This window comes from Arvicanthis niloticus (assembly GCF_011762505.2).
Source record: "Arvicanthis niloticus isolate mArvNil1 chromosome Y unlocalized genomic scaffold, mArvNil1.pat.X SUPER_Y_unloc_15, whole genome shotgun sequence".
NCBI classification, from domain to species: domain Eukaryota; kingdom Metazoa; phylum Chordata; class Mammalia; order Rodentia; family Muridae; genus Arvicanthis; species Arvicanthis niloticus.
Genome location: NW_023045006.1, coordinates 96,463 through 110,057, shown reverse-complemented (window position 1 = coordinate 110,057; position 13,595 = coordinate 96,463). Strand labels below are relative to the sequence as shown.

The window sequence follows — 13,595 nt, the reverse complement described above, 5'->3', positions numbered from 1 at the left end:
GATCTTGTCCACAGGATAAGAAAGGAGGCCTGAGAGTGGACGGGTTTGGGCCAAGGTCTAGCTGGTCCTCTGTGATCTCAGGACATGGGACACCTACAGTTCTCAGTTGGCCCTGACAACAGCAGCTGCCACTCTGAGCCTACTATGTGTCTGAGGACCGTGCTAGTTTTTAAACTTCATAGAATGCCTGAGGAAGTATTAGTCTTGCCACTTTGCAGATGGAATAACTGGGGTTCAGAGGTTAAAGAGATCATTCAAAGACATGAAGCTAAGACTAAACTGGATCACTTTATCTTCAAAACCTAAGTCCTTAACCTATGCCACGCTGACCTGATAAGAGGAAACACACACACACCCCACCCCTGCCCACATGCCAGCTTGCCAATAGGCTTCCTGGGAGAGAAACACATCAAGGGAACCAGTCTTACAGTCCTTCTAGACTACAGGTGCTTAAGGCAAATGTGGCCCTTGGGTTGGATTGGCCAGCTCTCAGTTAAACAGGCCCTGGACCAAGCCCTTCTTCTGTCCCACTTTCTAACTCACCCACTATCACTCTACCCATGCCATCACTGGATCCCTGGACTCCAGTGACTGCTACAGGTCATGTTCAAGTCTTACCTTGATTCTGTCCCACCAAGGTGATAGAGCCAGTGGTTCCCCCTGCTGTACTTGGGTCTATCTTGGAGGGATGCTGCACTGGGCTTCACCCTGGAGATCAATACACATGCTGCAGGCTATAGCCCAGACAAAAGACCCAGAGGGCTCACAACCACAAAAGCCAAGCATCTTTGTTCAGTCAGCACCTCCCTACTCATAAAAGAATCAGAAAGAACCACCAAGTCCTAAACCAAACACCAGAGGAAAACAAAGACACCAAAAGATAAGACCAAATAATAAGAATTAAATAGTAATAACTGCAATCTTTTCCTCCTTCATTTCCTCCCATGTGAGTAAGGTGCTATAAAAAGGAGTTTCTTAACTAGTGATATAAAAAACTAGTGATTTAAATTTGCCAAGATATGTTGAAGAAAATTTTGCATATTCTAGACACTAACACTAAAAACTGTACTAGGATCCACACTAAAGTAACATTTACCAGCAAAACTTGTAATTATAAACAGTATGATCCAGCCAGGCAGTCTTTAATCCCAGCACTTGGAAGCCAGAGACAAGTAGATTTCTGAGTTCAAGTCCAGCCTGGTCTACAAAGTGAGTTTCAGGACAGCTAAGGCTATACAGAGAAACCCTATCTCAAAATAAATAAATAAATAAATAAATAAATAAACAAACAAACAAACAAACAAGCAAACAAACAAACAGTATGATCTGCCCTCATTAGGCAAAGCAACTATTTTGATTGATTAGTACTTAATTTTAACTTAACAAACCTGTTCTGAATGATTCAGTCATCCCAGAGACAACAGTACAATACCACAGTAATGAAAATGTAGCTTCAGCTTTTGTCTACATAACAAGGAACTACACTAAGCACTGAAGAGTGCTAATATGCACATACATTAAGAGTCTTTGTCCCAGAGAAACAATGTAAAATTATTTAAACCAGTCAATCTAGCAGTGGTGTATGAACAGAGAACTTAAATACTAAACATGTATCAGCAAACTGTACAGGTTAAAAAAATGCAATACTGACATACATATTGTAAATAATTTGCTGTGGGGATAAACATACATAAATGTCACCATAAGAAGACTCAAAATTAAAAAAAAAATTGGGAATAATACCCACTAAACAAAGACAAGTTCTAAAATGATCAGAAAGGAAATAATCTAGATTTGGTGAATTAAAATTCAGAAAGAGGTTATTTGGAATCAAAAAACAGAAAATAAAATTAAATAAATAAATAATTTGGGAGGTGGGACAGAAACTGATGGAACAGTCTCACCGTGCAAAAGAAAGTGGGTGAGTACGTATCTTAGAGTTTTATTGCTGTGAAGAGGCACCATGACCAAGGAAACTTTTATAAGGAAAACACTTCATTGGGCTGACTTACAGTTTCAGAGTCTCAGTCCATTATCATCATGGTGGGAAGCATGGCAGCATCCAGGCAGACATGGTGCTGGAGAAGGAGGTGAGAGTTCTATATCTTGATCTGTAAGCAGCAGCAGGAGACTGTGTCCACACTGGGCACAGCTTGAACATCTATTAAAACCTCAAAGCCCACCTTCACAGTGACATACTTCCTCCAACATTGCCACACATACTCCAAAAAGGCCACATCTCGTCATAGTGCAGCTACCTATGGAACAAGCATTCAAACACATGAACCTATGGGGGCCATTCTTATTCAAACCATCACAGTAGATAAGTCTTCAGACAGAAACTGCATAGCTAAAACTATATATAACTTAAAATTTCCTGATATCTTCACCAACCCACAAGACACTCTACTCAACCACTGCAGAGATTAGACCCAGGAAGAGTAGACAGAGCTGGTAGAAGAGACAGCAAAAACAAAGGGGTAATTGGGTGATACCCTTTCCAGACTGAGAATATGGCCCTCTCCTGACTTCTTTGGCAAAACCAAATGGTTTCTGCTATGTATGTACCCTTTCTCAATAAAGAAAGAACATCAGATCCTTTCTCAGGGAAATCACAAGCATGTACCACAAAGGACTTCAACCCTAATCCTGAGTCCCTGCATGAAGATCCTGAGAGATGAAGTGAAGCCTAGGTCACTCTACAGACTCCAAGATGTTGGAGGCGCCGAAGCTGTGAGACATCTGTCAGGAAAAGTGGCTTACACGGAGTGGAACCAGCCTGTTAGAGACATATTCTGCAGGCAGGAAAGATGGAGGGATGGAGCCATCTAAGCCCTCTGATATCAGATATTAAGCTAGAAAACTGGTTTTCAACCTTCCTAATGCTGTATCCCTTTAATACAGTTTCTTGTGTTGTAGCGACCCCAACTATAAAATTATTTTCATTGCTACTTCATGACTGTTATTTTGCTACTGTCATGAATTGTCATATAAATTACAATTTTCAGATGTTCTTCGGCAACCCCGCTATATATGGGTCAAGGCCCACAGCTGGGAATTGCTGAGCTGGGGATTCGGTGATTACATGCTGCATTTTCAGTCTTGTTGGATCCAGCATTTTATATATGCCCCCATTCCTTCTTTTAGGAATAGTAATGTATATCTGTGCCATTGTATGCTGAAGTTAGTTCACTATTCGAACTCACAGGGTTTTATTGAGACTGTGGAAGACTATGGGGGCTTCTGACGTAGGATTAAATGTACTTTGCATTACAGCAATGGCCTCAGAGCCTTTGAGGCCTGGGAGTAGAATATAGTGGTTTGAATGAGAATGTCTACCATAGGGTCAAATATCTGAACCCTGGTGGTGACTTAACAGGCTACACCTCACTAGAGGCAGGCTCTGAGGATAGTATGTAGACTAGCCTCAATTCCAGTTCACTCTCTCTGTTCATGTTTGGGGTTTAACATGTGATCTCTCAGCTCCCTGCCATGATGGTCTCATCCCTCTGGAAGCACAAGCCAAAATAATCACTTCCATAAATTACCTTGGTCATAGTATGTTTATTTTACAGCAACAGAAAAGGAAATTATACAGACTATAAATAATTGAGGATTAAAGCAATTTTTTTCTTAATCCTAAAAAGTTCACAATAAAATTGGGCACCAAAAAAGTAAAACATACTCAACCTCTGTGTTCCACTAAATATTTCAGACAGTGTCCCATCCTCCTGCATAGCAGAAGTGCTCCTCCAGCATCTGGATCTTGGCAGCCATGTACTGATCCTACAACCAAAAAAGGCAAAACAATAAACAACAGTTACAGCTCCCTGCCACAGAATTAATTTAAAAGCCCCCTGACAGATTTACAAACACAATTTCACTTTTTTAACCCTAAAAGAATTAGGCTTCACTGAATTGATTATCATGTCTTTTTTGTTTGTTTGATTGTTTTTTGTTTTTTGCAGACAGGGTTGCTTTGTATAGCCCAGGCTGTCCTGGAACTCACACTGTAGACCAGGCTGGCCTCGAACTCAGAAATTCACCTGCTTTTGCCTCCCAGATTATCATGTCTTTAAAGTAAAGCTGTAGGTGACAACAATGGTATGTGTTGTCCAAACTGCAAACGACTTGTTTTTACCGATTATTAAAATTTTATATGTTGCCTGTATTTTCTCAAAATAGTCACATGAAAAAGAAAATGTTTTACTATATATAGATGATTAACTGACAACACTATGTATTAGATACTTATATATTTTTCCCAATTCTCAGTATTACATGCAATGCTGAGATAAACTAAAATATATTAAATTGTTCTGTGCAAGAATATCTACTTCCTCAGGACAAAATCCTTAACAGTAAAATAATCTTTAAGGGTTAGAGTTTATAAACACTGAAAATACAGAGTTGGTGTATAAAGTCACATGTTATACCTGAACTCATATCATAAAATAAAAATATCAAAAATTATCTAGACATGTAAATATCTTTAATCATTAAAACGTACCTATTTCCCAGCCATCATTTTCTGTTTGCTTCCTGCAACACTGCCTCATGGTGGGTGGAACTTCTGTATGAGGAGAAAAAAATAAGTTAATTTTATACCATAATGAACTCTTCACTGATCTTCTATCAAGGGAAATGGGAGATTTGAAAATTTAAATGTCCGATTAACGCAAGACAAAAGATTAATGCCAAATAAACCTTATCAAAATGAATTATTCTCAGGTTGTTTTATCTGTTCTATCTGTCCAGAGAACATCCTCCCTACAATTTAAGCCTCATATGTAAACACTTCTCAATTTTTCAACTGGGTCAGAGAGGTTGATGGAGAAAGAATCTATGCCCTCCTGAATAACAACACTTAACATTCACTTTGCATAAAACATCAATAAGTCCAACTAACAGTTACTTACTTTTTACCGCCAACTAGTTAAACAATCTACTAAAATATTCCCTTTATCCTCTGACCTAAAATGTGCCTTAAACCGTGTCACACTAGCCACTCAAGAAAACACACACAGTATAACACATTACCCATACAAATGCATCCTCCAAGAAGTTCATTAGAAGAAAACATCATATGCCGGGCGGTGGTGGTGCACGCCTTTAATCCGAGCATTTGGGAGGCAGAGGCCGGGGGATCACAGTGATGGAATAATGATCAATAATCAATGCCGATCAATAATCAATAAACACTAATCAATAATTATCAATACTAATTGATAACCAATAATGATCAATAATTTTTGGCACATGCCTTTAATCCCAGCACTTGGGAGGAAGAGGCAGGCGGATTTCTGAATTTCAGGCCAGCCTGGTCTTCAGAGTTAGTTCCAGGACAGCCAGGGCTACATAGAGAAACCCTGTCTTGAAAAACAAAACAAACAAACAAAAAAATGCATCCCCCAAGAAGTACATTAAAAGAACACATCATAAGGGGCTGATTATTGTGATAACAAATTTAATACATGAGGCTGAAATATAATACAGCAAGGGAGTATTACTGCAGCCCCATGCCAAGATGTGCTCTCGAGAAATTACTATATACAAGAGGTCAGATATAAGGAGGTTTATTGGGAGAAGGGAGAGGGGTGAGGCCTGCAGACTGGGTAGAGGCAGACAGACAAGAGCAGAGCCATGAAGGCAGAGAAGGAAAGAGGGGGCAGAGGACAAAAAAACACTGGCATTTGTAAGGGAACACTTAACTGTACCATAAAACACAAGATTATTAAATGCTGGCATGTCTCAAGCTTCAGGCTTAGGAACTAACTAGTATGCCAGTTAAGTCATTGTTAGATCCAAAGAGGCACAAAGTCAAATTCTTCTAGCTACAAGTTAGGCTATCACTGCATTATGGTTCATAAATACAATATTCACATAGATTTCTGTAATTATATGAGTATACATCAAAGATTACTATATGAAGCCTTACATACACTGTGAAATTCAAATCGGCTTTGGTAAGATTTATGAGAGTCTTTAAAACATATTTTATCAACACACATGACTCTAGTTTTTGAAATCAACTTTGATTTGGTTTCACTTTCTGATATTTGTATTAATGATATATTATATACATGAAAGATGGCTAAAGACACACAGACTTTGTCAGCTAAGTCACTGGAGTGAGAAAGACAATTTATATGTTTTAGGGGCATATGTAAAAGACCCTGAGAATACATTACTAATTCTGAGGATAGAAGAGTTTTGCTTTTAAACTTGCTTTAGGCATGTGCAAGGGTGTTCAGTGGTGTCCATGTTATCAAGCCCAGAATTTCCATGCTTCTCTTAAATTCTCCTTACCTAGATTATATGCCAGTCCGAAAAACTTCTTCCCTGGCCGGGCGGTGGTGGCACATGCCTTTAATCCCAGCACTTGGGAGGCAGAGGCAGGGGGATGACCGTGATGGAATAAAAAAATCAATAATCAATGCAAATCAATAGTCAGTAAATGATAATCAATAATTATCAATACTAATTGATAACCAATAATGATCAATAATTGATGGCACATGTTTTTAATGCCAGCACTCGGGAGGCAGAGGCAGGCAGATTTCTGAGTTCGAGGCCAGCCTGGTCTACAGAGTGAGTTCCAAGACAGCCAGGGCTACACAGAGAAACCCTGTCTTGAAAAAACAAAAACAAAAAATAAAAATTAAAATAAAAAATTAAAAAAAAATTCATCCCTTAAGAGTCAAAGAGATTGCTATTACAAAATGACAGGTTCAAACTCTGAATCTATATACCTCCTTTTAAAAGCAAATAACTTGAGAATTCTGCTAATGTGTATGTCACAGCCATTAAATATAAATAGTGACTGAGAATGTCCCCCAGACTCAGATATTTGGACACTTGTCAGCTGGTGGTGCTGTTTGGAAGGGATTAACAGGTATGGCCTTGCTGGAGGAAGTAAGTCCCAGGAGGTGAGCTTTGAGAGGTTGAAGACTGTTTTCATATCCAGTCTGCTCCCTCTGCTTCCTGCTTTGTGGCTGAAGGTGTGAGCTCCCAGCATTCTGCTCCAGCTGCCATGCCTGCTGCTTGTTGCACTGCTTCCCATCATGATGTCTATTAAACTGTAAACAAAGTTACTCTCTCATGGGAAAAGGAATGGGAAGGGGGCTTCCTCAGGTTTGCAACCTACTTGTCAGAACACCAGGATTCTCTGCTTGAGAACATAAGCTTCCTCTGTCTCAGTCAGCTGAGAATGACAAAGACTCTAGGTTGCCTGGAAGCCAGCAAGCTGGAAGCAGTCTCCTCATGCCATTTCTCTACAAATAGTCAAATATATCTTCAGATTTAAAGCCAGGTAGTACCCCTATAATTTCAGTGTCTGGGAGGTCGAATGAGAATCAGGAGTTCAGGGAAAGCTCAAGAGCTCAAGACCAGACTACAGGAACACAGTCTCAGTTATAAATAATATATAAATAAGAAATAAAAACATAGTAATTCACCTGGGCAGGGGTGGTACACACCTTTAATCCCAGCACTCAGAGGGAAGCAGAGGCCGGGGATCACGGTGATGGAACAGCGATCAACAATCAATGTCAATCAATAATCAATAAATGGTAATCAATAATTATCAATACTAATTGATAACCAATAATGATCAATAATTGATGGCGCACACCTTTAATCCCAGCACTAGGGAGGCAGAGGCATGTTGATTTCTCAGTTCGAGGCCAGCCTGGTCTACACAATGAATTCCAGGACCGCCAGGGCTACACAGAGAAACCCTGTCTCAGAAAAACCAAAATAAGTAAGTAAGTAAGTAAATAAATAAATAAATAAATAAATAAATAAAATAGTAATTCATTTGATAACTCATTTAAAATCACCTTATGCTCACCAGGGTTTTTACTGAGAAAAGTCAGAAAATTCTTACTGATGGTGTAGTGAGGATGGTAGACAGGTCTGACACTGAGATAGATGCTAAGACTATAGATATGGATCAGGGGTGCAGTACTTGCCTACCATTCAAGAGGCAGTGGCCTTGGTGTCAATACTGAAAAAAAAAAAAAACAAGCAAACCCCATAGAAAACTAAAACTGCGTTTTCTATACTAAATTGTCCCAAGGCAAAGACACCTCCCAAGTAGTGGAAATTAGTTATGAATAAGAGTAGAACAAAATTTACAAAGATCTGCTACTTCTCCCCAAATGGGATTCTTTCCCCTCTGAGAGTAGATAGTCTGTCAACTTCAGAGGAAGGGCTGAAAAGTGGGCCATGTTTTTAACAAACACCATACTAAATTAATGAGAACTGGAGTCTAAGAATCTTCCAAATATGCTGATCTCTATATTAGGTTGTTGGTATCTTAGAAATAAGAACAAACTAGAAGTAAACAAATTATGGCAAATTATATAGTGGGATTATTGCCTGGGATAGAGACATAACAGCTAGAGGATCAATATTTGCTCTTATGCTAATTAAGGCTTATTGTAAATACAAAGGTTGTGTGTGTCTTTTATCTGAGAACTAAATGGCCAAAGGCAGGGTAGAACCCCTGAGTTGAGATTAAATAATTTCTACAACATCCACATACACAACTCCTGCACACTCACACACATAAAAATAATAAATGTAATTTTTAAGATTTATTTATTATATTTCTATGAGTATACTATAGCTATTTTGAGACATACCAGATAAGGACATCAGATTCTATTACAGATGGTTGTGACCCACCATGTGGTTGCTGGGAATTGAACTCAGGACCTCTGGAAGAGCAGTCAGTGCTCCTAACTGCTTAGCCATCTCTCCATTCCAATAAATGTAATTTTTAAAGTGGGTTAAAGCACTTGTCATTAAGCATGAGGACCCAAGTTCGATCACCAGAACCCCTGTGGTCTGACAACCTCCCTACTCATTGTCCTCTGACCTCCATATATGCACACGAACACATATAGACATACATACACAGAATAAAATAAGGTCATTATAAAGTACTTACTTTATGTATTTATTAAAGGTTTTTCCCATCATCTCTTCTTGACCCAGACTCACTTCTGTCTTTGGTTGATGTAGCAGCCTGCGGCCACAAATAAACTAGGTTTGTAGAGTGAAAAATTATAAAGGCCATCTTATGAAATATGTGTAAATTTTTCGCCTTAGACCTTGGGCAGAAAAGCACCTGCCAGCAGGTTTGGGTCCATCTAATTAGTTACAGAGGAGGGGGGAGTTACAGTACAAAGGCCTGTTAAGAACATCCCAGAAACTGACTGGCCAAGGGAAGAACTACACCCTGCCCCATGGTACGGCCTACTAGTGTTCAAAAAAGGTAAAACAACCAGTCCTGTGCACCCGCGCGAAAGTTCGATTTTTCCCTACCCCGCCCATATATAGGCGCTATGCCCCTGAGCCACGAGGTCAGTCCCTCTATCCCCTAAGTGAGATATGGGGATATGGGCTGGCCCAGAGCTCTGATTTAATAAACCACCTCATGTGCTTTACAGCAAGACGGTCTCTCTTGTGTCCTTTGGGTGCGTGCTATCCTGTGACTTAAGTGGACCCCTTTCTGGGGAGTCCCGGACCTTTCAGGTTCACCTGAAAGGGGGGCTGGGAATAAAAGGGGACAGAGGGCGAGAAGAGACAAAGTCAAGACAAAGTTCTCTGATCAAGGCTTGAAATTTAATAATTGGCTTTCACATATAAAGGGAAAGGGGAAGCCTCACCCCCCAGAGTCTCTTCTCCAGGGGCTAAGCAAGGAGATAGCAGTCTGGGAGGTGTCAAGGATAGCTCAGCAGTGTGGGTGAGGGGTGTGCATCCTTAATCAGGGGCCAGAGGTGTAAGGAGCTAGCTCAGCAGGCAGTCCATTCAACTCAACTCCAGTGGCCAACTTCAGGTCTCCAATGCAGGCAGCTTCCCAGGTCCTTCCTTATTTGGATCTCTAGTGGTAAACAGCATGTTCCAGCCAGCTCAACCTAGACGGGTTAGCAGCCTGGGGGAAGGGCACAGGTTGACATAGCTTGTTCCCCACATCTACCTCTCCTTCCCTCAGGCCTATCATGCTCACACGTGTTTCTCCTCCCTTAATGTCCACTTTTAAATCTATATTAAATGCTTTATAAACTACAGTTCTGGGGACTAGACAGGTTGGTTATACATTAAAAGAAAACTTGCTGCTCATGCAGCCTGGAGTCCAAATCCCAGCATCCTTCAAACACCCATGACTACAGCTTCCATGAATCAGACAACATCTTCTTAGGCAGAAATAATGAAAAACTGCTTGTAATTTGGAGGAACATACACTTACAAATATATGCAAAACTTTGTCCTTTTAAAATGTTGCTCACAAAAGAGTTAGGATCTGGGTCACGAGTCAAAGAGAAGTAAGTAAATATCCTGGTTCCTTTATACCATGTGACCCAAGCAAGTACTATTATCTCTACAAACCTGTTTCTGAGTGTGCCAAATTTTTGCAGTGCTTTTGAATATTAAATGGGAAAGCACTTAGCAAAGAGTTCTGGAACAGAGCCCATACATAGTAATTTACAAATTATTATTAAATGTTGGAACAAATGTTAAAAAGACAAGCAGTGTTTCATTTTCATTTTTAAGTGTCAGGCACATGGCTTAGAATCCTGACTTAAAGTTGAGACTGAGATATAAAAGAAATTATAAAAAGCCATTTGCCAACAATAAATGATAAGTAAAATATCTAGTATTATGGAAATATAATTGACATAGGCAGAATCATGAGTTTGTAAGAATAATTTGATGCATAATCTCAAGGTTTTTATGATTAAATGTGACTTCATTTTCATAAACAATAAAGGAAAAAACAACACATCTTAAAAAAGGAGAGCAAAGTTAAGTATGTAGAATATACTAGGTTGCTTTACGCTCTAACTTGAGAACCAAAATATAACATGTAGGAAAAACTCCTTGTACAAACTGGTAGAAAACATCACACTAAAGATGATAAAACACCTCTCCTTTCTGAACACTTCAAAACACAGACTTCCCTGAGATCTTCGAGTTTTCCTGTCTGGAAACAAGAAGGCCCAGTAACTTTGTCCATCACCACAATCATATTTCCAGTAGAACATCAAAGCAAAACCTAGGAAAGCCACTCTGGTGGCTTTCTCACTCTCAGTACTTTTTATTTTATTCTAGACATACAGAGAAACTATTTAGAAAGTCAAATAAACTTTGGTAGGCAAAAAACTTTCACTCAAAAACAATAGAAAGACGAATTCTATTTTATCTTATGACAATAAAAAATGTTGTCAGAAGACAGGCAATGGTAACACACTTTTTATCCCAGCACTGTGGATGCAGAGGTAGGTAGGCAGATCACTTGACTTTGAAACCAGCCTGATCTATAGGCTACCAAGGAAGAGGCAGGGTTTCACAGAAAAGTCCTGCATCAAAAAAAGAAACAACATGGTTGAAAGTGTGGGTTGTCTGCTTGTTTGATTTTAAGGGTTAGGGAGGTGCTCAATAAGTGAAGTTCTGCCCTGCCAGCAGGAGGGCCTCAGTTCCAACTCTTATCCACTTGAAATCTGCTGCACTGCTGCCTGTTTCTATCCACTCCAACACTTTGTCTGACAAGACACAGATCCTAGGAGTCAGCCAGTCCAGCCAAAATGGCAAGGCCAGATTCAGTGCTTGACTCTAATATTAATGTAGAGAGCAGTGGAAGACATTGGGCATAGTCCTAGGGCCTCTACACACAGCATAGAAAACTCAGACCTATGTTCTTTAGTATGTATTAACTCAATTCCTCACTATAATGCTATGAAGTAGGTAATACTATAGTCATCATATACAGCTGAAAAAATGAAGCACCAGACGTCATTAACCAGTCCAGGCTCATGCAATCAGTAAATGGGGGCTGGCAGGATCTGGACGGAAGATGTCACATGTTCAAATCAACTACAGGATCCACTTAGTTAGAATTTTTACCAAGAGCCTATTAGGTACCAGGCACAGTTCTAAGTACTAGGGATAAAATTATAAATAATCTAATGGATCTCTACCCTGTAGTTAGGGAGAGGAGAGCCACAAAGTCTAATGGGAATAAATAACAAGTGAAAAGTGCATCTAATAATAAATACAAATGAGAAAAATATTTAATACCAAACAAAAGAGTCAAAAAGCAAAAAAAGACTTGCTTCTATTTTGGGAATCAGGAGTTCTCTCAAGTAAAGAACAGTAATAGAAGACAAAAACAACTACCACCAGTCAGAAGAGGTGTCCAGTGAATCTGCCTGGGTAGCATCCTGAAGCCCAATAGTGAGAGTCACAGGGTAAGGCTAAGGGTAATTTGGCAGCTGCCCTGATGGCAGGGAGAAGGAGCTTAAATTCAATCCTGTACGTAACTCAGAGCTTTTCGAAGAATTTGAGAACAAAAAGTTCAATCCATGTTCTTTTTCAAAAGAACTTGGAAAAGATCATTCTTATTATGTGAGGTACAGCAAGCAAAGTAAGGACACCAAATGACAGCACTAATCCCACAGTCTAAGGAAGATGACACTAGATCTTAAGACTTGCTTTTGTATAAGGTTTACAAAGAGATGAGATATTAAAAGAACCTACAACTTGTCTCTCAATAATCACTTTTCTCATACTCTCAAGTTCTGTTCAAAGAAAATTACATTTCTAAATATCTATGAAAACCCACATTGTTTCAGTTGGCATTGTTGTTAAAATAAGGAAAAAGAATTTTTGGTTGCTTTTTTCCAATATTCTGCTTAACTTACCCTGTGACTTATTTTGGTCTTTATTTATGGAAACTATGCAAGGCAAAGAGAGAAACCTTACACTGGAGGTGAGCGGTGAGAGGAAGCTGGAGAACCACAGCTCAGGCCCCTGGCACACCTTTTCTGATCTGCAAAAGCTGGAGCAGCAGATCCTCACACTCACAGGGAATGAATGGCCCGGGTCGCACCAGCGCTGGAGGAAAGAGTGACTTGTGACACTGTCTCGGGGGCTTACAGGCAGGCCCGTGGGCGCACAGGTCGGCAAACCACACAGTGCAGGCAGCAGAGCTGGGGTGGCCACACCGCGGCGGAGAGGGAACCGGGGGTCCCGTTTACACAATTCGGCAGCCTGAGGTGTGAGGGCAGCGCGGACCGAGAACTCCAGACTCCCCGCCATTCCCAGACCTGCTGGTCCCCGCGAGGGTCGCTCACCTTCCACACCGCCTCAACACACCATACCTGGGCCTCGCTGTCACCACCGCACCACCCTCACCACAGCCGGGAGGACATCGGAGAAGGTAACCAGTCAGCAGGGCTCCGAGCAGCACCATCTGAAACACGCTGCAGCCCTTGCTTCCTCAGTTGCGGCACCGCCTCGCGCCTCCACAGTGGCCCCTCCCCACTCCTCCCCCCACCAGGCTTCTCTAGCGTGCCCTGTCCCCATCCTCTGAGTGACTGGGCAGCTGAGTGAGAGCTGCTCGCATTCAGTGTGCACAGTGTACAGGGACTGCTAGGGCAGAGAGCTAGGCGACCTAGTCCCGGTCCTCCAGCCGAGTGGGGGGATGGCATAGCCTTGTGGTCCATTGCTGGCTGGCAAAGGAGGCCTCTGTGGTATCCAATTTGAGACTCCATTGTTATTGCAATAATCTTTATTGTTGGAAGACT

The 13,595-nt window shown here is 40.7% G+C and overlaps 1 long non-coding RNA gene across 2 annotated transcripts; it reads right to left on the bottom strand.

The window, feature by feature from the left end:
• Window positions 1-248: 248 nt before the first annotated feature.
• On the bottom strand, window positions 249-3,789 carry LOC143433923 (uncharacterized). Of its 2 annotated transcripts, none has more exons than XR_013070126.1 (4): window positions 3,691-3,789; window positions 2,200-2,258; window positions 2,013-2,111; window positions 249-708 (listed from the first exon to the last, which is right to left on the bottom strand). It is a non-coding gene; the product is annotated as an uncharacterized LOC143433923 (long non-coding RNA). The 2 variants fall into 2 exon arrangements; XR_013070125.1 differs by having other exon boundaries at window positions 3,686-3,783.
• Window positions 3,790-13,595: the final 9,806 nt, after the last annotated feature.